Consider the following 27,565-nt stretch of genomic DNA (forward strand, 5'->3'; position numbering starts at 1 on the left):
ACACATTAGCATCACAGGTTTGATGGACAGGGATGTCCATGCAGATTATACTTGACTGCACTAAAGCAATTATGAACACAAAATTCCCTATGATCTCCCCATGAGTCTATCAACACATAATGCTGTATGATGGATCATATATATATATATATATATATATATATATATATATATATATATATATATAGCTTGCCTTTTCATTTCACACTCCTTACACACAAAGATCATTATACTTAGGTAAGCTATTAAAAAGTACTGTAAATACCATGATACTGTATTCATACCAATTATTTCTATCGAGTATGACACAGGAAGTTTATTTTATACAGATTACGGGAAAATTTACTAAGTAAAATGTGACATAATAATGTTGCAATGTGTATCAAAATTTGTGTATCTAGTAAGCACCAAATTTATATTGCCACATGTGCCGTTTCTACAAATATGGCACCATTTGATTCACTTCTGCCAACTTCTAAATGTATGCTTCCTAGATAATACTAATAAACCTCTGCCATTATGTTTCGTCGCCAGTTCTGGGCAAATTTCTACAAGTCTAATTCTAATGCATGTAGAAACCACTGAATCAAACCAGATATTTGCATTTTTGCCTCTGTTTTGTTTTCCTTTGAATAAATCAGTTGTCTCCAATGTTTCGAAATATATACTAGGTTTCCTATCAAATTGGTCCTGGAGTGTGTGCGAGCACAAGATAGGAGACTGGGGATAGGGACAGATGAAAGTTTACTCTCAGAATATGTTGATATTATATAAAAAATAAAAAAAATGTTTCATCTATGCAGTTTAAGAGAGGTTCAGCATAAAATCCACTTTACTATTTACTTAAGTTATTTTGTGCATCTAAACTGAAATAACTGAATAAAAAGTGTTTGATATAATATTGCTGGAATTTCAGGTTTTATTAGATCCATTAATATAATGGCCATCGTTATATGTAATTTAAATCGCACCACTCTACATTGCTTAAGGGGGTTGTACGCTGGGCGATTATCGGGCAGACAAGCGTTCATAGAACGCTCGTTCTTGATAATTGTAAACAGGGCAGCGATCAGCAGATGAACGAACAAACGCTCGATCATCTGATGGTCGTATCGTTTTAAAAAAGCACAATATTATCGTTGTCGGCAACACATCTCCCTGTGTAAACAGGGAGACGAGCTGCCGACATGATGATAACGTTTGGGGACGAGCGATCGAAGTAACGACCACTCGTCCCCATCCATAGCTCCGTGTGACAGGAGCAAACGAGCGCCGATCAACGATGTCTCATTGACCGCCGCTCGCTGCACTGGCTGATTATTGGCCGGTGTAAAAGGGCCTTTTTTTATAGTATCATAAAATATGTAAATAACTGAAAGGTTAGGTAGACAAAGCTTTTCAATCTGCTTTTTAACAGTGAAGAAAATAATTTCTTGGAAACAATGGAGGTAGTCAGATTGTCTGAGATTATCAGGTTTTTCCAATTAAAATTCAGTGTCTGCACCTTTTAGCTCAATATACAATTTCCCTATAAGACCTGCAATGTGTGACCTTGGGTCAGTGTCCTAACTTCAGTGCAGCTGAAAACTGAAGGGAAGAAATACTGAAAGCTTCCTAACAAAACAAAAGATTGTAATGTCAAGCGAGCTCAAGCTGTTAACAATAGGTGCATAAGAGCTAGATAGATAGATAGATAGATAGATAGATAGATAGATAGATAGATAGATAGATAGATAGATAGATAGATAGATAGATAGACAGACAGACAGACAGACAGACAGACAGACAGATAGATAGATAGATAGATAGATAGATAGATAGATAGATAGATAGATAGATAGATAGATAGATAGATAGATAGATAGATAGATAGATAGATTGATAGATGATAGCTAGATAGATAGATAGATAGGATACTGTACATAGAACAACATTTTATTAAAATATAAACTTATCTGAATCAATTTTTATCTTGAAATGCCCTGCATGAGATTATGTGCAGTTTGAGAAGATGTAACATATTATTACAAAACCTTTATAAAATGTTGACATGCTGACGGCCTTAAGTGTGTTTGCAGAATTATCTTGCTGAGTTTGCACATGATTTCTGCCAGTGTCAGTGTTACTAGAGGAAGGCCAGTGTTAGGTGTCATATGATGTTAAAAAAAGACACCTCATCTAGTAATTAGATCTCTGATCATTGCACGACATACTCCAGGCCACTGTTAGATGCTTCAAGAAGCCTCTGGGTTTGTTTTTTTAATTGTTTAGATCGCCCAGGGATCTCCAGTGCCACACTCCGTTCACAGTTGGTATAAGTTCAAACTTCATAAAGCTTGCTTATGATTTTCCACCTTTGTAGTTGTAGTCACCCCTTACATGTCTGTGTAATGCTGTAAGGGAAGTAGCTTTCTGATTTATGACCACAAATGTGGGATACGTTAATTTACAGCCCTGCATGCAATTCCTTACAGCCATATAACAATGGAGAGATTAAAGTGATGAGTTGCTAAATCTGTACAGGTCTTGTGTCGAAAATATGTGTTTGGGTATACATATACACACACACACACACACACACACACACACACACACACACACACACACACACACACACACACACACACACACACACAATGATTTCAGCGTAGGTAATATGAACATACATGATCGATCGTGAGACGTACTCAGCTAGAATAGAACAGGCAGCTTCCATAGTTACAACGATACCTATGAGACCCGCAACTTTATTCCGTGTTTAACATTACAGTTACAAATTCATCTGTAATTCTTCCTGCTTTACAGCAATACAATCCTTTGGGGTCAACTCCGGAGATCTTGACATTATCCAATTACTGCCACAGGGCAAACACATAGAGAGCAATGCACGCCTGCAGCCTGGTAACCCAACATCACAGCTTCTATTATAATCTGACTGTAGAGCATGCTCAGAATTATAGAAAATGCAAATGCTTCATTGCCTGAGACAGCCATTCAAATACTTGTCATTGGAATAACATGCAGCCTCCTATATTCATGTAATCCAGACACAAGAAGAAACAGAAGCTGCGAATAGACTAGATTGCAAATGTGGTGGCATCATACTGCAGAGCTCATATCCATACCAACTAACTCTGCTCACTATTCTCACTATTCTTACTATGGCTTAGTGCACAACAGTCATTTCCAGCGTATCATATATGTATATATATATATATATATATATATATATATATATATATATATATAGTCTGTAATACAGATATGCACACCAATGGCCTTGCTGTCCTTACAATACAAGGCATAAAACATAGAAAGAACAGTTACAGCGTATACAAGCGCTGCTAATGAGTGAGCATTGGACACTGTATATATATAGCTATATATATATATATATATATATATATATATATATATATACATATATATATATATATACATATATATGCACACAATAAAATATGATGATATTGCGGGAGTGCAGGCAGAGTTTGCGGAGCCTGGTCTGGCACTATACTACATTAATGAGCAGCAGTGGACAGCGACAGGTGCTGAAATCTTCGCTTGCATTATGACATGAGCGGCTAGGACTATGGGACTGCAGCCTCTGATCGTACAATGAGCAGTAATACATAGTCGTACCTGGTGGACACAGCGTAGCAGCCGATGTAAACCAATAATGAAGCCAATGCCTGGCTAATCCTGCATGGAATGAGGCGGCTGGAGCTGAGCAGGGAGCTGGTACGAGTGCTGCTTCCTCTTGATCTGGCGTGAGCTCCTTTGATTCCAGCAAGCGATGTATAAGGGTTGTATGGAGAAGGCAAGAAGTCTGTAATAGTCCAGTCAGTGAATGGTGATGCTGGAGGAGGAGCAGCAGCTGCAGCTCCCTGGGAGAAGGCGACGCTAATGTGTCTTTTTATTTTTTTTCTACACAACACCACTAGCAGCCTCAGCCAATTCCCATGCAATTGAGACAGCAAATCAGAGCCTCATTGGGTGCAACAGCCTTGGAAAGTGTAACATTATTAAAGCTAAGCCTGCAATTGTATCATGTGCTATATAATAAGACAGCAAATCATGTAACAATGCTTGTGTAGTCAAGACTGTCTGTGTATTCGAAGACAGTGTGACATTGATAAGCCACGTGTATCACAGGCATGACACATGGACAGACAGAATGCAATGTCTACAGAAAATATTACACAGCGCATGGCAGTGCATACATAGAATCAAAGTGCATATAAAAGGGGGAAAAGCATAATGCAAGTATTAGGGCACGTTCACACGTGGCAGAGTTTTTCCGCTGAAAATGTTGGTGCAGATTTGGGGCAATTACGCGACGAATCTGCACCAACATTTGCATATTTGACAGGTAATTCAGACGTTGCAGATATCACAGCGGACTTGCCACAGATTTCAGTTTTTGCATTGCAAAGGCTGAAATCCGCAGTGAAATTCCGCTTCTTCTCCGCAACAGTCAGTGCATGCTGCGGAGGGAAAATTCTGCACCGCAGCCTATGGTCCGCAGCAGAGTTTTCTGCAATGTCTGAACTAACTTGCCTAAAAATGTATTGAAACAAATGTAAAAAATGGCGGTTGGAGAATTCCACTGCGGACTGTCCGCAGCGAAATTCCACAGCAATTCCGCCACGTCTGAACCTGCCCTTATGGTGCCAGAGGAAACTGAAACCGGATGACACACACACATACACACACATATATATATATATATATATATATATATATATATATATATATATATATATATATATATACACACAGCGAAACCGAAGATCCAGCAGCACCGGCTTAGCGATGTGGGTGCATGGGTGCAAGCCCATGGGGACAGACCAAGTTCCCAGTAATACAGCAATCCAAAAAATGGCAGCACAAAGTGAAAAAGAGGGTACTTTATTGCCCCATGTGCGACGTTTCAGCTCCAAGCACTAGAGCCTTTCTCAAGCAAAAGACATGTTAATACACAGCAGTATAAAACAAAGTGCCAATCAGAAATTGCAAAATTAGTAATTAGTTACATACATTATCAAAATGCAGGATAAATGTGAAAATGACATTCATTATGTACTCCCATAGGAGTGAATTAGATGCAATAGTGACCAAACAGTAGTAAATATAAACATATCCAAAAGGAACGTGTAAGTAGTGTAAAGTATCAATAACCATCGATACCTACACCTGTGAAATAAAAGTGAAAAATAGTGTTTAAAATGATATCACCTGAGGAGACTACATCATAGCGCCGCACGAGGCGCTTCTGCGCATGCGCGGAAAATGGCTGAATACTATGGTGTCCCGGTTGTGTAGCACGAATTTGCGCATGCGTACTAAGTCGATAGATAATGCGGGCGCCATCTTGAGAAATGGCAAACAAGAGGGCACATACCCCGGCGAACCACTAAGTAAGTGCCAATTTACATGAAACAATTTTAATAGCGAAAGATGAATGCATACCCACTGAGGATAGTATAGGGAGGTAGGCACTAAAGTGTAATTAAATCACCGGGACCCGTACACAAAAGATGGCTACAATCCAATAGGGGGAAATCACACTCATATAGCGCAAGGGACAGTAGGAGGTTAGAAAATCGCAAACGCAGTCTTCAACCACCAAAGAGAGGGATAGCACCAACACTTATATGCGTGAATGTCACACATATGTGTAGTAGTGCGCTCCCAAAAGTCCCTGCCATATTCGTGAGCGTGTAGGAAGAAGTGTTGGAGAGCACAAGTGTCACATAGGGTCCAGGCAAACGAGACTATGTATGCCTATAGCCAACTCCTTACTCACTCATGATTAGATAGCATCCAGATAATTAAAATTTAGTACAGTAAAACACAATCGCAGGGTAACCAGCCATATAGAAGATAAGAAGCAATGATTCAATGTGTCCACAGGGGTGATATCCTGATAGATGGGACATCATCTAAAATAGAAAAGAACAATTAATATCAATCAAGTAAAATACAATCATCATGTCAAATATATAAATATATACACGGAAATTGATGTTAACCCATATCTCCACTGAGAGTCAGTGTCAGGGGGACCTATACTAATCCACCCAATGCGAAATCCACATTCAAACCCTTAGGTTTTAGAGTATCGAGCCTCCCTATCCATTCTAACTCCCTAATTTTCAGGAGTTTGGTCCTGTCACCTCCCCTTCTAAGTGGCGGGATGTGGTCTAAGATCCAAAATCTCATTTGTTGCTCAGTGTGACCAAATTCGGCAAAGTCTTTAGATACAGGGAGGTCCAATTTCTTCTTCCTAATGGTGTACCTATACTGATTGAGTCTAGTTTTAAGGTCCAAGGTGGTTTCAGCCACATAAAGTAATTTTCAGGGACATTGGAGAACATAGATAACAAAATCGTTATTGCATGTAAGATAATGTCTAATCTGAAACAGTCTGCCTGTGGTGGGGTGCTCCAAGTGGGAGCCCTTATGCATTAGTTTGCAATTGACACAGCATAAACACGGAAAGCAGCCAACTCTAAGTTTAGTCAAAAACGTTTGTTTTCTTGCTTTAATTGGACCCACATCTGCTCTGACTAATTTGTCCTTGAGACTCGGGGGTCTACGGTACGAAAATAAAGGTTGATTAGTAAATTCACTAACCTGAGGGAGACAATTTCCCAACGTAGGCCACTGACGTCTAATGACATTAGCAATGTCCTTACTGTGTTCAGTATAGGTTGATACAAAAGGTATACGTTGTATACCAGAGCGAGAACGTCCTAACTCAAGGAGTGTCTCTCTATCTAGGTCCGTAACCATAGATCTATACTTGTTTAGAAGTCTTGTCGGGTAACCTCGTCTCTTGAAATGATCGATCATCATGTCCAGTGGCAATATCACTGACAACTCTTTTGACCCGCATTAACTGACTGATGGGTAAACTCTCTACCATCCTCCGTGGGTGACTACTTGAGTAAGGGAGCAAATTGTTACAGTGAGTTGGTTTGACAAAGAGCTCAGTAGTAAAGATGTCATCCTTAAGCCTAACCAGTACGTCAAGAAATTGTATTTCTGTGTCAGAGTAAACTACGGTAAATTTAACACCGTCATCTATTGAGTTCAGGTAAGTATGAAACTCCTTTAGTTGTGCAAGATCACCGGTCCATATCAGAAAGACATCGTCAATATATCGCCACCATTTGACAACATGTTCAAAATGGCGCGATGTATAGACAAATGTCTCCTCCAAAGTACGCATAAAGATATTGGCATACGTAGGGGCAATATTGGACCCCATCGCCGTGCCCTGTAATTGCAAATAAAAATCATCCCCGAACAAAAAGTAATTACGTCTAAGTATTATCTCCAGGAGCTGTAAGAGAAATATGCAACAATCAGATGTAAAATTTGACATATCTAAAAAAAATTGACAGCTTTCAGCCCCCTGGTGTGATCTATAACCGTATACAGGCTAGTGACATCAAAGGACACAAGTAAAATGCTTTCCGCTCTCGACACAGAGACCTCCCCTAATTTTTTCAGAAAATCAGAAGTGTCCCTGATATATGAACTAGCCTCTAAGGCATAGGGTCTGAGGATTCTATCCAGAAACTTGGCAATGTGGCAAAAAATGGAATCTGTGCCAGACACAATAGGACGACCTGGGGGGTTGGTCAACGTCTTGTGAATTTTAGGAAGTACATAAAGTACAGGGGTCCTGTACGCATATAAGTGTCGGTGCTATCCCTCTCTTTGGTGGTTGAAGACTGCGTATGTGCCCTCTTGTTTGCCATTTCTCAAGATGGCGCCCGCATTATCTATCGACTTAGTACGCATGCGCGAATTCGTGCTACACAACCGGAACACCATAGTATTCAGCCATTTTCCGCGCATGCGCAGAAGCGCCTCGTGCGGCGCTATGATGTAGTCTCCTCAGGTGATATCATTTTAAACACTATTTTTCACTTTTATTTCACAGGTGTAGGTATCGATGGTTATTGATACTTTACACTACTTACACGTTCCTGTTGGATATGTTTATATTTACTACTGTTTGGTCACTATTGCATCTAATTCACTCCTATGGGAGTACATAATGAATGTCATTTTCACATTTATCCTGCATTTTGATAATGTATGTAACTAATTACTAATTTTGTAATTTCTGATTGGCACTTTGTTTTAGACAACCTAAAATTGAACCATAAAGGGACATAGCCCTAAGAAAGATAGTATACTCAAATAATATACACAAATGCAAACAAAATACTTTATTGAATATAATCGAAAATAACATATAATGAAAAGAGAATGGGATACATAATATACAGAAATACAAACAGCAGGGTCAGATGGAATAGACCAAGACAGCAGAGTCAATCATCCAAAATATTGACCAGACCACGCTCCAATAGTGCATATAGTATAATAGTGCACCTATAAATATAGATAGCAAAGTCCACACAAGGTAAATAACTACCAGCTGATGATAGCGATACAAAAAAGTAGACAATGGATAATATCCATGCCCACTATAACCTGCAAGATATGCAAAGGAATGAAGTGTCAAGAAAACTCAAATAGTTTTCAGAAGATCGCCAGAATATAAATAAAACACTGACTGAGACACAATCAAAACAAAAGCTAACAGCTAACACATACCCTGGGACATGATGCAGAGCGCAGAAGGTCAAAGAAGATGAATGGCTGAATGAACGCCTCGACGCGCGTTTCGCCCTGTGACCGACTTCGTCAGGAGGCTACATATATTAAAACTCTAGGGGTTTAAATAATAAATGGACAAGGTTAGGCTCACCTGCGGCGAGTGAAAATCGGCGCTCGACACGCCCACCGGGCGGCACACGCATCACGGGACGCGCCGCGCGTCATGTGACGGGCGCCACGTGATGAATCATCACCATGGCAACCCTAGACGCTAAGCGGCACTCCCGAATGCCTGCCCCACCACAGGCGCGCGATCGAGCGTCTGTGCAGACACCGCAGGAGAGACAACGCAGAATAGCAAGGAAAAAATTAAAAATAAGAAATTGACAGATAAAGTCATGTGGAGTACCTGCAGAGAAGAGACCAGCTAGCAATATTTATATGTAAGTGAGACAGGTATAATAGATATAAAAAAGCAAATATATAAATATACAAATGTCAGTAGTAGATGCATATATTAAAAATATAGTGTAAAGAATATACAGCAATAATTGACAATTATTAATAATAAACGTTGATAGAAACATACAAAAATAAAGAAGACATCAAAAATAATGGTGATGAAAGTGATAAAGTGAATAATAAATAAAAAAATAAAAAAATAATAAATAAAAAATAAAAAAATAAAAAATAAAAAACGTGCACAGATGACATACACCAAAAAGATGGTAATGAAAGTAATGAAGTGCAATAAACTAGATAAATATAAAAAGTAGTAAAAAAAAATAATAAAAATGTGAATATAAATATATGAATATGAATCGAAGTGAAAAGAGTGAAATAGTGTTATAATATATGAACCATACAGAATAAGTTAAAATATAAAAATAAATATATTTACATGAAGAGTATAAATATATACACATATATATATATATATATATATATATATATATATATATATATATATATATATATATATATATATATATATATATAAAAAACACCTCTCATGAAGAGCACAAGTATATACACATAAATATAAAACAAAAGCATCATACAATACATACATAAATTCATATAAAATCACATACAGTCTCACAAATAGAAAACAAAAACTGGATGATACAATATACAATATACAGAGTCAAATACATACATTTAAAATATAATAATAAACGTATAAGACTCCACGGTACAGATAATAGTGATAAATATACAGACAAATATAGAGCCAAATATATAGAATTCTCAATTAACATAATTACACATTATTATCTTCTCCAGTCCTGAATTCAGATACAACCAGTCTTCTCCAATATACAGGGGAAATATGTCCACTCACTACAAAGAACTCACTGAAATACAAAAAATAAATATTAAAAACAAGAAGAAAACCCTAGAGGAGATAAAATTCACGCAAAGTTACAAAAAGGGCCTAAAACTGGTGGCCTCATTGAGGCCAAATGGCGACACAGTATTGAGAAGGGTAATCCATTTCATTTCTTTCCTCAATAACGCCAAACGAACGTCACCGCCTCTACAACCCAAAGAAACTCTGTCTATTCCACGTACCATGAAACCCTTTGGATTACAAGAATGGAACTCACGAAAATGGCGAGCAACTGGCTGAAGTTTTTCCAAATCTATAGCACTAGAAGCAGACTTAATTTTACTGACATGTTCCAACACCCGTACCTTTAAGTGCCTGCTGGTCATGCCAATATAAATAAGGTCACAGGGGCAAGTGGCAAAATAAACCACAGATGCTGTGTTACATGTGATATTGTAAACAATTTTATAGTCTTTGCCTCTGTCAGAGCTGTAGAAGTTGAAAACACGTGGGATATATTTACATGCAGCACAATTGCCACAATTATATGAACCCCAAGGAGGTCCCCTACTGCCAAACGGATTAAGGGGAGCACTAGGAATGTAGTGGCTAGCTGTAAGAAGATCCCTCAAGTTTTTGGATCGCCTCCAGGTGATAGAGGGGTAACTGGGTAAGATCCCTGCCAAGTCACGATCGGTGAGAAGAACACTCCAATGTGTCTGTAAAATATCACGAATTCTTGTCCAGTAGGGATTAAACGTGGTAATAAATCTAACCTTCTGATCAATACTGTTCTTTTTGTTCGGTCTACTTACCAGAAGTCCATCGCGAGTTGAATTCTTAGCTCTAAGATAACCTCTTTTGATAACCCTTTGGCTGTAGCCGCGATTTTTGAACCTTGTTGTCAGATCCAGTGCTTGGCGCTCAAAGTTGCTGTCATTGGAGCAGATACGCCGAGCCCTTAAAAATTGACCCACCAGTATAGACGTTGTAACCTTCGGATAATGAGCGGATGTAGCATGGAGGAGGGCATTAGTGGAGGTTTTTTTCCTATAGATGTCGGTTGAAATAAAACCACTATCATCTTTGGTAATGCAGATATCCAAGAAATCAACACGAGTCTGGCTATAATGCCACGTAAGCTTCACATTAATGTCATTTAAATTAAGGGAAGTAAGGAAAGAATCGAGGTCAGACGTGGAGCCCTGCCAAATGAATAGAATATCGTCTATATACCTCGACCATAGGAGAATTGAATCATGGCCCGGAATGTACTGTACAGTGTCCCTCTCCCACAGCCCCAAAAAAAGGTTAGCATATGAGGGTGCACAAGTCGCCCCCATTGCTGTACCCTGGAGCTGTAGGAAGAGACGGTCCTTGAATACGAAAAAATTATGCGTCAATGCAAACGTGAGAAGACACAATATGTATTCAATAAGATCCGGGTCATGATTAGTCATCTGCAAGAAATATCTTGATGCTCGTATCCCATGGTCGTGGCATATAGACGTATACAGGGACTCCACGTCACATGTAACCAGAAACATGTCATCCTCAAGATGTAATCCATCAAGACGTTGTAACATGTCTGTGGTATCCCTAATGTATGACGGCAAAGTTTCTACACATTTCTGCAAATAAAAATCCACAAATCTACAGATGTTCTCACATAGACCTCCAATCCCCGATACTATTGGACGACCGGGGGGGTTTGTGGCATTTTTATGCACTTTTGGCAATAGATAGAATGTGGGTTTTATAGGGAAATCTACAGATAGACCCTCCCTCAATTTAGAGTTGATAATTTGTGCATCCACGCCCCTTTGTAGCAACGTGTCCAACTCCCCTTTAAAAGCTAACGTCGGATCTGATGGTAATCTACGATAACAGTGGCTCATATTGAGTTGGCGAAAGGCCTCACATTCATACATCTGTGCCGGCCATAATACAACATTACCCCCCTTATCAGCTGGTTTAATAATCACATCCTTCAGTTTTTTTAGTTCCAAGATAGCCTGCCTTTCTTTGTAGTTAAGATTGTAAGATGTTCTGGAGTCAGAAATAGCTTCCAGATCTTTTTTAACTAGTTTGAAAAAAATATCCACAGAAGGGCATAATGTGAAGGGGGGGAAATGTTGAGAACGACGGCACAGATGCATGGGAAGTCTGGGATCAGTCTTAACCTCCTGCTCCTCCAATAATGAAGTAAGGGCATCAAATGCCTGTTGCTCCGCCGGGGAACACATTAAGACACTGCAGTCCCTTTTGCCAAAGTGCTTCTTAAAAATTAGTTTCCTGGAAAACAGAGCCAGATCTTTAATGGTAGAAAAAAGATCAAATCTACCCGTAGGGGAAAAAGATAAACCCCTTTGTAAGACATTAATCTGGGGAGATGACAGGGTATGGGAAGAAAGATTAATTACCTTCAGAGCCTCCTGTTTCTCTTGTCCCTGTTGAACACCCCCCTGGTCTTTCTTTTGACTGCCGGTGTTCTGAGATTGAACATAGGGTCTCCGTCTCCTGCGGCCTGAGGTTTGTCTAAAAAACCGCCACATTCCTCTTCTGATACAAGGGAGGTAGAGGAGACAGAACGGGACAGGGAGCGAGCTCTATCTCTTTTGAAATGCCAGCGGTAGATTTTATTAGACTGAAAGTCACTCAGATCGCGCTGAAACTTTCTAATTTTGAGATCTTGTATCTCTCTTTCCCATTTGATTAATTCCTCCTCCAATGCTTTATCGAAAGCTTCAAGCTCCTCTTTACCAAGGGACTGCTGAATTTTTTCTTTGAGGGAATCGATTTCCTTTTCCAAACAATCAAGGGCTCTACGATCTGCCCCAATGAGCAACTCAATAAGCGTGCGTGAGCATTTTGTAAGGGAGTCTTCCCATTTTGTGACAAATGTGGGATCTTCTGTGTCTAAGGTTGGAAACACCTGCAAACGTAAGCCACTTGCTCGCCAGTTGCTCGCCATTTTCGTGAGTTCCATTCTTGTAATCCAAAGGGTTTCATGGTACGTGGAATAGACAGAGTTTCTTTGGGTTGTAGAGGCGGTGACGTTCGTTTGGCGTTATTGAGGAAAGAAATGAAATGGATTACCCTTCTCAATACTGTGTCGCCATTTGGCCTCAATGAGGCCACCAGTTTTAGGCCCTTTTTGTAACTTTGCGTGAATTTTATCTCCTCTAGGGTTTTCTTCTTGTTTTTAATATTTATTTTTTGTATTTCAGTGAGTTCTTTGTAGTGAGTGGACATATTTCCCCTGTATATTGGAGAAGACTGGTTGTATCTGAATTCAGGACTGGAGAAGATAATAATGTGTAATTATGTTAATTGAGAATTCTATATATTTGGCTCTATATTTGTCTGTATATTTATCACTATTATCTGTACCGTGGAGTCTTATACGTTTATTATTATATTTTAAATGTATGTATTTGACTCTGTATATTGTATATTGTATCATCCAGTTTTTGTTTTCTATTTGTGAGACTGTATGTGATTTTATATGAATTTATGTATGTATTGTATGATGCTTTTGTTTTATATTTATGTGTATATACTTGTGCTCTTCATGAGAGGTGTTTTTTATATATATATATATATATATGTGTATATATTTATACTCTTCATGTAAATATATTTATTTTTATATTTTAACTTATTCTGTATGGTTCATATATTATAACACTATTTCACTCTTTTCACTTCGATTCATATTCATATATTTATATTCACATTTTTATTATTTTTTTTTTACTACTTTTTATATTTATCTAGTTTATTGCACTTCATTACTTTCATTACCATCTTTTTGGTGTATGTCATCTGTGCACGTTTTTTATTTTTTATTTTTTTATTTTTTATTTATTATTTTTTTATTTATTATTCACTTTATCACTTTCATCACCATTATTTTTGATGTCTTCTTTATTTTTGTATGTTTCTATCAACGTTTATTATTAATAATTGTCAATTATTGCTGTATATTCTTTACACTATATTTTTAATATATGCATCTACTACTGACATTTGTATATTTATATATTTGCTTTTTTATATCTATTATACCTGTCTCACTTACATATAAATATTGCTAGCTGGTCTCTTCTCTGCAGGTACTCCACATGACTTTATCTGTCAATTTCTTATTTTTAATTTTTTCCTTGCTATTCTGCGTTGTCTCTCCTGCGGTGTCTGCACAGACGCTCGATCGCGCGCCTGTGGTGGGGCAGGCATTCGGGAGTGCCGCTTAGCGTCTAGGGTTGCCATGGTGATGATTCATCACGTGGCGCCCGTCACATGACGCACGGCGCGTCCCGTGATGCGTGTGCCGCCCGGTGGGCGTGTCGAGCGCCGATTTTCACTCGCCGCAGGTGAGCCTAACCTTGTCCATTTATTATTTAGACCCCTAGAGTTTTAATATATGTAGCCTCCTGACGAAGCCGGTCACAGGGCGAAACGCGCGTCGAGGCGTTCATTCAGCCATTCATCTTCTTTGACCTTCTGCGCTCTGCATCATGTCCCAGGGTATGTGTTAGCTGTTAGCTTTTGTTTTGATTGTGTCTCAGTCAGTGTTTTATTTATATTCTGGCGATCTTCTGAAAACTATTTGAGTTTTCTTGACACTTCATTCCTTTGCATATCTTGCAGGTTATAGTGGGCATGGATATTATCCATTGTCTGCTTTTTTGTATCGCTATCATCAGCTGGTAGTTATTTACCTTGTGTGGACTTTGCTATCTATATTTATAGGTGCACTATTATACTATATGCACTATTGGAGCATGGTCTGGTCAATATTTTGGATGATTGACTCTGCTGTCTTGGTCTATTCCATCTGACCCTGCTGTTTGTATTTCTGTATATTATGTATCCCATTCTCTTTTCATTATATGTTATTTTCGATTATATTCAATAAAGTATTTTGTTTGCATTTGTGTATATTATTTGAGTATACTATCTTTCTTAGGGCTATGTCCCTTTATGGTTCAATTTTAGGTTGTCTACTTACAATAAGGGACCCCAATATACGCCATCTTTCTGGTGTGAGGTTTTTTTAGGTTGTTTGGCACTTTGTTTTATACTGCTGTGTATTCACATGTCTTTTGCTTGAGAAAGGCTCTAGTGCTTGGAGCTGAAACGTCGCACATGGGGCAATAAAGTACCCTCTTTTTCACTTTATGCTACGGTGTGCTGCCTTTTCTTGGATTGCTATATATATATACATTGAAGAAAGTCCCGCAGCACTCCGTGTTAGTGAAAAAAATTGTGGTTTATTAAGCCAGCACAAGCTGCAACGTTTCCGTCCTGCTATAGGACCTTTATCAATGGTTGATAAAGCTCCTATAGCAGGACGGCAAAAGTTCCAGCATGTGCTGGCTTAATAAACCACCATTTTTTTCACTAACACGGAGTGCTGTGGGACTTTCTTCAATATTGATCTACTGTATATCCCCTGGATCGGGATTACCTGCTTGCACCCGAGACCATCTTGGAATTGCATTGTGAGTGCTGCTGCTTTTCCATTGTGTATGTATATATATATATATATATATATATAGATATATACACACAGTATATATATATATATATATATATATATATATATATATATACATACTATCCTCAAACGTATAGGGGATACTGCTGATTTGAAAATCTGCCGCATGCCTTCAATCCGGTGCTGATCACTTATTGTCCTGTGTGTATCCTCCACTGAAAATCCCCAACAAACATGATGTATGAATCCAGTTTAAAAGACATGAACAATCACTTTGTGTTTATTATATTCCATACTTGTGTTTGTTCTTTTAGCAGGTATCAGTTTCATACTCATATTTGCATTAAGGATTGGTTGCAGTATGGATTGGTGGGTATGTAGGTGCTTTACCTGCCTCTGCTGACCTTCAGACCTGGTGTGTTGGAGGGCGATATCTTGTGGAAGCTAAATAGGTCCAAAATTCTGTGCTGATTAATGTCAGAAAATATCTTTATAGGGGTCAAAACTATGTTTTGCTGATACAGGGTTTTAAATAATCTCCATAGCCATAGAGTCAAATGATAAAATGATGGATGCCTGCTGGAATCATTAGGGTGAGATTAGAAGATTACTAAATATGACTTAAAGGGGTTTCCATACTAATATAAATATGGGTCATTCAATAGATCTTCTAAAAATAATCATATATCACATTAAATCAATTATATCATTACACAATTATTAAATTACCTATGCACCATGTCCCTGTGTTGCATGTTAACATTGTGTTGCTTGTAAAAGCAGCTGCCGTGAGTCACGTATGTGCAGCACTGACTACAAACCTCTCCCTGTATTTTCTGCTCGATCCATATTTGCTCTTTTGTGCTTGCAGGAAGCTGAGACAGGACTCTAGACGGTCAGCCATCCCAACCTCTATATCTTATTACTCTTATTATTCTGGAAGGATCACAACGTCCACATATTATGATCTTTATGCGTTAGTTGTCAGATGTAAACCATTGATACTATAAGGATAATTGGCAATTTAATGAAAAATATTTTTACTTGTAACAAACAATCATCATTGGAAAATCATCACAACAATCACTATTGTGACATCATCACAATTGAATGCAATTACCATTGTGAAATCATTTTTTATTTACATTTTTTATTTTATTATTTTCACTTTTTAAAAAAATACACATTTAGCAATCACTTAAAAAACAGGGAAGTATGGAAACACTTACATATTATTACATAAAGCAGGCCCAAGCATAGCCCACCAGTCCTTAATATCTAATATAGTTATTTTAAACTTCAGGTTTATCCCAGATTCCATCTTTATTCATATATTAACCCCTTCCCTCTTTAGCCACTTTTGACCTTCCTGACAGAGCCTCATTTTTCAAATCTGACATGTTTCACTTTATGTGGTAATAACGTCGAAAGGCTTTCACCTATCCAAGCGATTCTGAGATTGTTTTCTCGTGACACATTGCACTTTAAGTTACTAGCAAAATTTGCTCGATATATTCAGTATTTAATTGTGAAAAACACCAAAATTTTGCGAAACATTGCAAAAATTAGCATTTTTCTCAATTTAAATGTATCTGCTTATAAGACAGGCAATTATACCACACAAAATTGTTGCTAATTAACATCCCCCATATGTCTACTTTAGATTGGCATCGTTTTTTGAACATCCTTTTATTTTTCTATGACATCACAAGGCTTAGAACTTTAGCAGCAATTTCTTACATTTTCAAGAAAATTTCAAAAGGCTATTTTTACAGGGGCCAGTTCAGTTGTGAAGTGGCTTTGAGGGCCTTATATGTTAGAAACCCCCAAAAAGTCACCCCATTTTAAAAACTTCACCCCTCAAAGTATTCAAAACAGCATTTAGAAAATGTCTTAACCCTTTACACATTTCACAGGAATTAAAGCAAGGTAGAGGTGAAATGTACAAATTTCATATTGTTTTGCAGAAATAAATTTTGAATACAATTTTTTTTTATAACACAGAAGGTTTTACCAGAGAAATGCAACTCAATATTTGTTGCCCAGTTTCTGCAGTTTTAGGAAATATCTCACATGTGGTCCTAGTGTGCTACTGGACTGAAGCACCGGCCTCAGAAGCAAAGGAGCACCTAGTGGATTTTGGGGCCTTATTTTTGTTAGAATATATTTTAGGCACCATGTCAGGTTTGAAGGGCTCTTGCGGTGCTAAAACAGTGAAAATCCCCCAAAAGTGACCGCATCTGGGAAACTACACACCTCAAGGAAATTATCTAGGGGTGTAGTGAGCATTTTGACCGCACAGGTTTTTTACAGAAATTATTGGAAGTAGGCCGTAAAAATTAAAATCTACATTTTTTCAAAGAAAATGTAGGTTTAGCGATTTTTTTTCTAATTTCCACAAGGACTAAAGGAGAAAATGCACCACAAAATTTGTAAAGCAATTTCTCCCGAGTAAAACAATACCCCACATGTGGTAATAACCGGCTGTTTGGACACACGGCAGGGCTTAGAAGGGAAAGAGCGCTATTTGGCTTTTGGAGCTCAAGTTTAGCAGGAATGGTTTGCGGAGGCCATGTCACAATTACAAAGCCCCTGAGGGGACAAAACAGTGGAAACCCCCCACAAGTGACCCCATTTTGGAAACTACACCTATTGAGGAAATTATCTAGGGGTATAGTGAGTGTTTTGACCCCACAGGTTTTTTGCATAAATTATTGGAAGTAGGCCCTGAAAATGATAATCTAAATTTTTTCAAAGAAAATGTAGGTTTAGCTAATTTGTGCTCATTTCCACAAGGACTGAAGGAGAAAAAGCACTATAAAATTTGTAAAGCAATTTCTCCCGAGTAAAACTATACCCCACATGTGGTAATAAACAGCTGTTTGAACACACGGCAGGGCTTAGAAGGGAAAGAGCATTATTTGGCTTTTGGAGATCACATTTAGCAGGAATGGTTTGCGGAGGCCAGGTCGCATTTGCAGATCCCCTGAGGGGACAAAACAATGAAAACGCCCAAAAAGTGACTCCATTTAGGAAACTACACCTCTTGAGGAATTCATCTAGGGGTGTAGTGAGCGTTTTGACCCCACAGATGTTTCATAGAATTTATTAGAATTGGGCGGTGAAAATAAAAACAATCCTTTTTCTTCAACAAGACGTAGCTTTAGCGCAAATGTTTTCATTTTCTCAACAAATAAAGGAAAAAAAAGAACCCAACATTTGTAAAGCAATTTCTCCCGAGTACGGCAATACCCCATATGTGGTCATAAACTGCTGTTTGAGCACACGGCAGGGCTCAGAAGGGAAGGAGCGCCATTTGGAGTGCTGATGTTGCTGGATTGGTTTCTGGGCGCCTGTGGGCCCAAAACAGTGGAAACCCCCCAGAAGTGACCCAATTTTGGAAATTACACCCCTCAAAGCATTTACCTAGGGGTGTAGTAAGCATTTTAACCCTGCAGGTGTTTTGTAGAAATTAGTGTGCACTTGATGTTGCAGAGTGAAAATGGGATTTTTTCCATAGATATGCCAATATGTTGTGCCCAGCTTGTGCCACCATAACAAGACAGCTCTCTAATTATTATGCTGGGTTTCCTGGTTTTAGAAACACCCTACATGGGGCACTAATCTTTTGCCTGGACATTCGACCAGGCTCAGGAGTGAAAGCGTACCATGTCAAATTGAGGCCTAATTTGGCGATTACAAAGTATTGGTTCACAACTGCAGAGGCTCAGATGTGAAAAAATAAAAAGAAACCCCTGAAAATTGACCCCATTATGGAAACTGCACCCCTCAAGGCATTTATTAAGGGGTGTAGTGAGCATTTTCACCCCACAGGTCTTTTCCATAAATGATTGCACTGCGGATAGTGCAAATTAAAATTTATATTTTCCCCTAGATATGCCATTCAGTGGCAAATATGTCATGCCCAGCTTATGACGCTGGAGACACACACCCCAAAAATTCTTAAAAGGGTTCTCTCGGGTATGACGATCCCATATATGTGGAAGGAAACTGCTGTTTGGGCACGCTGTAGGGTTCAGAGCGGAGGGAGCACCATTTGCCTTTTGGAGAGCGGATTTTGCTTGGTAGTAGATTTGTTTGAGTATTGCTGGTGTTTCCATTTATAATGTGGGGGTACATGTAAGCCGGGCGGAGTATATAAGGGGCATAGTCAGGTGGTATAATAATGGGGTAAAAAAACAATAAAATGATCCATAGGTGTGTGTTACGCTGTGAAGCAATCCTTTCTGCACAGGCCGGTGTCGCACTGATATATGGCGTCCTTAATTATCCCCCTTTTGGTCCACACTCCGCACCTTTGCAGTTTGGGGAATTTTGCTGGGAAAGTGTTGTCCTGGTACAATACGGGCACCGTCGCTTCCAGCGGATATGTTTGGGCTCTCCCCTTCCTGGTTCCCTAATTTTAGGTCCTTGATAAATCGCCTCTTGAAACAGAAGAAATGTTCCCCTCGGACCTGCACAACTGCATATTTTTTATTTCCTGACTTATTGGAGCCATAACTAATTTTATTTTTCATAGACGTAGTGGTATGAGGGCTGGTGTGTTGTGGGACGAGCTGTAGTTATTATTGGTACCATTTTGGGGTACATGCGACTTTTTGATCACCTTTTATCCAATTTTTTGGGAGGCCACGTAAACAAAAAAATTCAATTCTGGCACAGCTTTTTTAGATTTTTATACAGAGTTCACCATGCCTTTTTAATTTACATGTTAACTTTATTCTGCGGGTCAGTACGATTCCGGTGATACCTAATTTATATAAATTTTTATGTTTTACAACTTTTTGCACAATAAAATTACTTTTGTAAAAAGAATGTCGCCAAGTTGTGAGAACCATAACTTTTTAATTTTTTTGTCGACAGAGCTGTATGAGGGCTTGTTGTTTGCGGGACGAGCTATAGTTTTTATAGGTACTATTTTTGGATACGTGCGTCTTTTTGATCACTTCTTATTCCAATATTTGTAGGGCAAAGTGACCAAAAAACAGAAACTCTGGTAACGTTTTTTACGGTTTTTTTTTACGCTGTTCACCGCGTGCAATAAATAATATAATATTTTGATACCTCAGGTCGTTAGAGTCGCGGCGATACCAAATACATATGGTTTATTATTATTTTTCAATAATAAAGGACTTGATAAGAGTAAAAGGGGGATTGTGTTTTATTTTATTACTTGAAACTTTTACTGTTTTCAAACTTTTATTTTTTGCACTTTTTTTTTACACTTTTTTATACTTTTTTTTACCCTTTTTATCAAGTTCCACTAGGGGACTTGAAGGTCCAACGGTCAGATATTTTTTTTCTAATAGATTGCACTACCTACGTAGTGCAATGTATTAGATCTGTCAGTCATTCCCTGACAGCAAGCCGATTAGGCTTCGCCTCCCGGCGGGGCCTAAATCAGCTTCCGTAATGGCAGAGCAGGAGACCATTGTGTCTCCTGTTGCCATAGCAGCAGTCACCAGTCCTGATTGCCTGTCAGGGCTGGCGATCTGCTAGTAACCGCTACGATGCAGCAATCGCTTTCGATTGCTGCATCGAAGGGGTTAATAGCAGGGATCGGAGCTAGCTCTGGTTCCTGCCGTTACAGGTGGATGTCAGCTGTAACATACAGCTGACTTCCACCGCTGATGACGCCGGATCAGCTCCTGAGCCGGCGCCATCTTGCCGGCGGCTACGGAAGCCGATCAGGCTCCGCCGCCGGACGGATCTTGACCGGCTTCCGTGCTAGGCAGACCAGTATTAGGCCTCCGGTTGCCATTGCAGCCACCGAAACCCTCGCAATTTCATTGCTGGGGTTCCGATGAGCTGCAAACACCTTAAGTGCAGCTCTCGCGTTTGAGCGCTGCACTTAAGGGGTTAATGGCGGGGATCGAAGCTAATTTCAGTCCCCACCATTACAGCCGGATGTCAGCTGTCAGATACAGCTGAGATCCGGCGATTATGGCACCGACTCAGCCGGTGCCAAACATTTGTCGTAAGTATACAACATTTTGCGGGAAGCACTGGCTTTCCATGACGTATACTTACGACAAATATCGGGAAGGGGTTAATACTACAAAGCTTGTAAAATATAAATAAGAGAGAAGGAGGAGGGAGAGAAAAGTGGAAGAGAGAACTGGTCAAAACTGATCTGTCAACCAAATCTAAAAGGGGACAACAACCCTATCTATGGCTTAGAAAAACGGGTAGTTACCCATGTGTCAATTGCATTAAAGAGAACCTTTCACCTGCCCATACATGTGCAGCTGAGTGTACCATGTAATAGGCAGTGCTGCACAAACCCTGTCTCACTTTAATTTTTTTTCCTACCCTCCTCCGTTATTTAGATATTGGTGCCGTTATATTTAGCGCCCGATATGTAAATAACCCCCTGAACTGTCAACGGGGCATCTAAATGGCAAGTGGGTGTGTTACTATCACTATGACATTGTCTAGTCAGCTATGGACAGTGTCACAGCTGCTTGTGCTGTGTGTGTAAAGGATCTGCCAGACACAGCTTCTGTGTCGACGCCCGTGGTTAATCAGCCTGCATCTGCTCCTAGGTCTGAGTGACTCGATCTGCTACCACTTAGGCTGGTAGGCTGAGGAGTGGGAGAACCTATCACAGCCTGGCCAGTCGGTTCTAGCTCCCACCCTTGGTCTATGTATACTTTCATTTGCTTCTTGTCTTTGTCTGTGATTCTCTCCTATTTCCTGGCTCTGCTGTTCCCGCTATTAGGGTATGTTCACACGGCCACGTCCATTACGGCTGAAATCACGGAGCTGTTTTCAGGAGAAAACAGCTCCTGAATTTCAGACGTAATGGCATGTTGCCGGCATTTTTCGCTGCGTCCATTACGGACGTAATTGGAGCTGTTTTTCTATGGTGCCAATGGAAAATGGCTCCAATTACGTCCCAAGAAGTGACAGGCACTTCTTTGATGCGGGCGTCTTTTACACGCGCCGTCTTTTGACAGCGGCGCGTAAAAAAAAAATAACGTCGGCACAGAACATCGTAAAGCCCATTCAAATGAATGGGCAGATGTTTGCCGGCACATTGGAGCCGTATTTTCGGACGTAATTCAAGGTTAAAACGCCCGAATTACGTCCGTAAATAGGGTGTGTGAACCCTGCCTTACTATTGACCTCAGCTTCATACTGACCCTGGCTTTACTGACTACGCTCCTGATCTGCGTTTGGCTCGGCTCATTCACTACTCTTGTTTCTCACGGTGTTGCCGTGGGCAACTGCCCCTTTTCCCTTAGCTTCTGTGTTCCCTTGTCTGTTTGTCTGTCAGGCACATATTGAGCGTAGGGCCCGTCGCCCAGTTGTACGCCGTCGCCTAGGACGGGTCGTGCAAGTAGGCAGGGACTGAGTGGTGGGTAGATTAGGGCTCACCTGTCTGTCTCCTTACCCCGTCATTACAGTGTGATCTCACAGTCTTTCCTTCACTGCCTAACCAGAGCTGGAGAGGAGAGCATGTGCGCGCGCGCACACACACACACACACACACACACACACACACAGCTCCGCCGTGGCTACGGTACAGAAGAGAAGAAGTATGTGAATTGAGAAGAAGTACTGAAGAGTGAGAGCGTGCGCACGCGCGTGAACAGCTCCGACGCCACTACCGACAATACTACCGCCATCCCGGAACAGAAGAAGAAGAATTCACATTCTTCTTCTCCTCTTCTGTTCTGTGGCAGTGGAGTTGTGTGCACGCGCACACCCTCTCCTCTCTCCAGCTCTTGTCAGACAGTGAAGGAAAGACTGTGATCTCGCGAGAGAGATCACACAGCACAAGAGGCTGTGACACTGTCTGTAGCTGATTGAACAGTGTCACAGCGATAGTAACATGCCCCATTGACAGTTCAGAGGGTTATTTACATATCGGCCGCCAAATATATCGGCACCGATATCTAGATAACGGGGGAAGATAGGAATTTTATTTTTTGTGAGACAGGGTTTGTGCAGCACTGTCTATTACATGGTGCCCTCAGCTGCACTTGTATGGGCAGGTGAAAGGTTCTCTTTAATTGCTCCTTGATGCATAAAGCTGAAAGTTTCATACATCCCAATACGGGTAAATCATTTAAAATTAATATTTTTCTCACCTGTAACTCGGATTGGTCATATATGTTCTATGGTGTCCTTGTAAACATCTTTATGTGGGATACACAACATGTGACTTTAAAACACATATCAACAACCATAGAAACACAATTTTAAAAAAAGCGGAGGGATTTTTCAGTCCCAAATCACTTTTTGGATTTGGGAGACACAGAGAAAGATGTCAGATTTATCTTGTTGGATTATGTGCCACCACAAAAACTGGGAGGTGATTGCCTCCTGTGCATAAAAAAATATGAAGTAAAATGGATTTACCAGCTGGATTGCTTGAAACCAAAAGGTCTCAGTGTTGAGTTAACTTTACATCCCACGATATGTTGGGTTGTGACTTGACCTCTAGCATCCATGACGAATGTGCTAATTTTTTTATTTGTGCTAATATTAGTATTTTTATTTTATTTTTTCAAGTGTATTAACGTATATACATTTTTGGATATTACATGTCTTTAATTTTTTGTTATAGTACATGATCTCTAATACTATTCATTTTGTTATATTTTTACCAGTGTGTTATTTTTATAGGTGAATGAGAGTACCACTCGCCATAAGCATATTTTTTGGGGGTATATTTAAGAGGTTGATAGGCTGATATTATAGGTGACAAGACTTTATTTTTATACAACCTACACAGATGAGTGCTGCTCGGTAGCTTTGCACCCCTCAGTTGGCGGTTTTGTGAGGTCCTTGACATGCCGCCTGCACACGATGTGCGTGGTCATTTACCCTGAGACTGGCCGCCACATAATGGTGGTTGTCAGCTTTTATGTGTTCTGCCTGTTTATAATATAATTATTTATTTCTACAATATATACCCTTTGATTTCCTTAATATACCAGTCCCTGGCGTTATCTCATAATCTTATAACATTATGCCCTTTAAATCACACAGATGTGCTGTACATTTCATATCCCTGGTATGCGATTGTTTGCTGTTGTATTCATGTACTGGAATGGGCCCCTTTTCTTCAGTTGCGTGACTCTCAGATCCCCCATATTAATAACTATTTCTGTTATTAGGCGCTAACTTTTTTAAATGGTATTTGGTTTCTATTGTTACGCCTGTGACATCACTGGTCACATGATTTGTAACTTAGTTACCATGACACCGAGTATAAGACTACACCATGTTAGACACCAGACCCTCCCCTACTGTGGGCGTGTTTATTCATCATATGACAGTTTGTGTCACTCCTCGTTAGATGACCAATTTCCTCCATGTAGCCGATTTTGTTATCTACAACACGATTGGCTAGTTGGAGGTCTTCGTTTTATTTTATTCATATACATTGGCTCAGCATTGAGCATGAGCAGTAAGTAGATATAAATGCTGATTACTATACAAATTCATTACCTGCATTTTTTTAGTTCCTTGTCATTGGTGATTGTGATTCTTACCTTTCTCTTCGCACAGCCGATGTATATATGTAATTTTATATAATATAATTTTAATGTATATTTTGCACTTTTCACACTTATCATCATTATGAAATGTATATGATGTAAAATATGTTATTATATGTATACCCTACATGGATTTACATATCTTTTAACATGTCACTTTTGTATATTTTTGTCTGTACACCGTTGATTATTAATTATGTAAATGTTTTACTGGGTGTATACCAGCACATTTGTATGTATCACTATGCTTGAAAAAAGTCCCATTGTGACGACTGAAATGTTGCACCTTATGATCTAAATAAAGAAGAAAACACTTTTTTGGATATCTTTGGAAGAAGTGCTGCAATTAAATTGTTTGTATTGAACTAACTGTGGATCAGGTCTGCTTGCCAGCACTTACTTCAGCTATATTTTTTGAGTTGTGCTTATTTCTTTTTTATACAGTATGTGTGTGTGTGTGTGTGTGTGTGTATGTGTGTGTGTGTGTGTGTGTGTGTGTGTGTGTGTGTGTGTGTGTGTGTGTGTGCGTGCGTGCGTGCGTGTGTGTGTATATATATATATATATGTATACATGAACTGTATGTGAAACACTTTCCCTTTAGACATTGAACTCAATAATAAAACTGTCTGCAGTAAGCTCCTGTACTCCCTCTTGTGGCAGTTGCAGGAAGAAATAATTTTATAACTTAACGCTGTATGCAAGAGATTTGGATCTCTATATTAAAAAAACTTAGCTCTGCCCATTAAAGAGATATATTGTAAATTCAAAACAAAATTTGGACCCCAAAAAATGACATGGTGTTAAAAGATGATCATTTACTTTAAGGTTAGCTCCATTGTTTTTTTATAGAATGCTGCTGCCCCCTTGTGTCTACAGCTGGTAATGCAACTCTTGCTCTTTCATGTCAGCGCTCTGACATAAAAGTAGGTCTATTAACAGGTACACAAAAAAAATTATTAAAAATGAGCAGAAAGAAAAACAAATATAAAAAAAAATATTAAAAGATGTAAAAAAAAATGCTAAAAAATAAAATGTCATCAAATATAAATGAAAACAAAATAAATGCAATTACCACATGTAACGACCGTGGCCGAGGACTGTCGCTGTCATTTACCACCCGACAGCCGCGACCGCAGACCTCAGTGTACAGGCCAGCATCTCCCTCCCAGGAGACACCAGCACTCGCATCCACCCGGCTCTGCACTAACCTCTAAGGTGTGCGCGCTTGTGCCCGGGCCTTAATGGCTCAGCGCTCACATGTAATTAATCACAAAATCATCCCCAGATCATCCTGGACTATAAAAAGGGCTCAGCCCTTTCACTCCTTGCCTGAGCATTGTTGTGTATTCCCATGTTAGTCTTGAAAATGGTCCCTTAGTCATATCCTGTTCCCATTTTTCCCGTGCCCTGCTACCTGTATCCTGTATTCCATGCTGTGTTTGCTCCTGTGCCCTTTCTTGTTTTGGAGTGTTGTTGTTGCCTTCTCCCACGCCTGCTGTCATACAACTCGTCTGGAGTCATCTGCCAAGCCTGGTATCATCCGCCACGTTTGGCGTTATCTACAGACAAGTTCTATCTGTGCTTAAGCCTTTGCTACTGTCTGGACTATTACAGGTACTCTTGTACTGCGACTTTGTATAGACTGTGTATACTGTTGTTTGGCCCTGCTACTCCGCTACAGCGGTGCGGCCTAATGGTTCCACGTACCCACGGATCGTGACAGTACGCTCAGGCCATGGACCCCGCTGGTCAACCCAAGAACATGACAATGTCACAAGTAATGCAGGCAGACATGCGAGACCACCGGTCACGACAGGACCAATTCCTCCAGGAGGTGAACGCCATTGCACATTGTCTGAATGCACAAGCTGCAGTCTTCACAACACCTGCTCCTATTGTTCCTGTTGCTCCTGCTGTTCCTCCTGCTACACCTCCGTCAGTACCAGTGCCGATCCCCGATTCTCCCTGCCACTACCTCCTCGCAATGACGAAGACGCGAGGATCTACAGGGGATTTTTGAGCCAATGCCAGGTCCACTTGAGACTGCATGCAAAGGCCTTTCATTCTGATGACGCAAGGATCGCCTTGATAATCTCTCTACTTACTGGCAAGGCCCTGGCATGGATGAATCCCATTTGGGAACGTCAGGGACCAGAGACCCGTGACTTACAGTGTTTTTTACATACTTACCGTACAGTATTCTGCAGCTGCAACTCTGCTGACCCTTCATCAGAGAGACATCTCCGTGGGCGAGTACGCCATTTAGTTCCATACACTGGCTGCAGAACTAGCCTGGAACAACGAGGCCTTGGTGGCTACATTCTGGCAGGGACTATTAAAGACGAGCTTTCCGCTCGAGATCTGCCACCTACACTGGATGATCTCATTCTTCTGGCCACCCGGATTGACATGAGGATCCGGGAACGGTCCCAAGAGGTTTCCCTAGGCTGGCTCTTACTTTCCAGCAACCCCTGCTGCCCTCATCAGTTGTTCCACCAGAGGAACCTTTGCAAGTGGACCGACTCAAGTTGTCAGTCCGGGGGAAACAACGC

The 27,565-nt window shown here is 39.9% G+C and overlaps 1 protein-coding gene across 2 annotated transcripts in view; it reads right to left on the reverse strand.

The window, feature by feature from the left end:
* Positions 1 to 3,909, reverse strand: part of DLGAP1 (DLG associated protein 1) — a 598,634-nt gene extending 594,725 nt beyond the window's left edge. For both annotated transcript variants that reach the window (XM_075826387.1, XM_075826389.1), the window contains exon 1: positions 3,643 to 3,909. The gene's annotated coding sequence lies outside the window, so the exon portion shown is untranslated. The remainder of the gene's footprint in view (positions 1 to 3,642) is intronic.
* Positions 3,910 to 27,565: the final 23,656 nt, after the last annotated feature.

This window comes from Rhinoderma darwinii, chromosome 5 (assembly GCF_050947455.1).
Source record: "Rhinoderma darwinii isolate aRhiDar2 chromosome 5, aRhiDar2.hap1, whole genome shotgun sequence".
NCBI classification, from domain to species: Eukaryota; Metazoa; Chordata; class Amphibia; order Anura; family Rhinodermatidae; genus Rhinoderma; species Rhinoderma darwinii.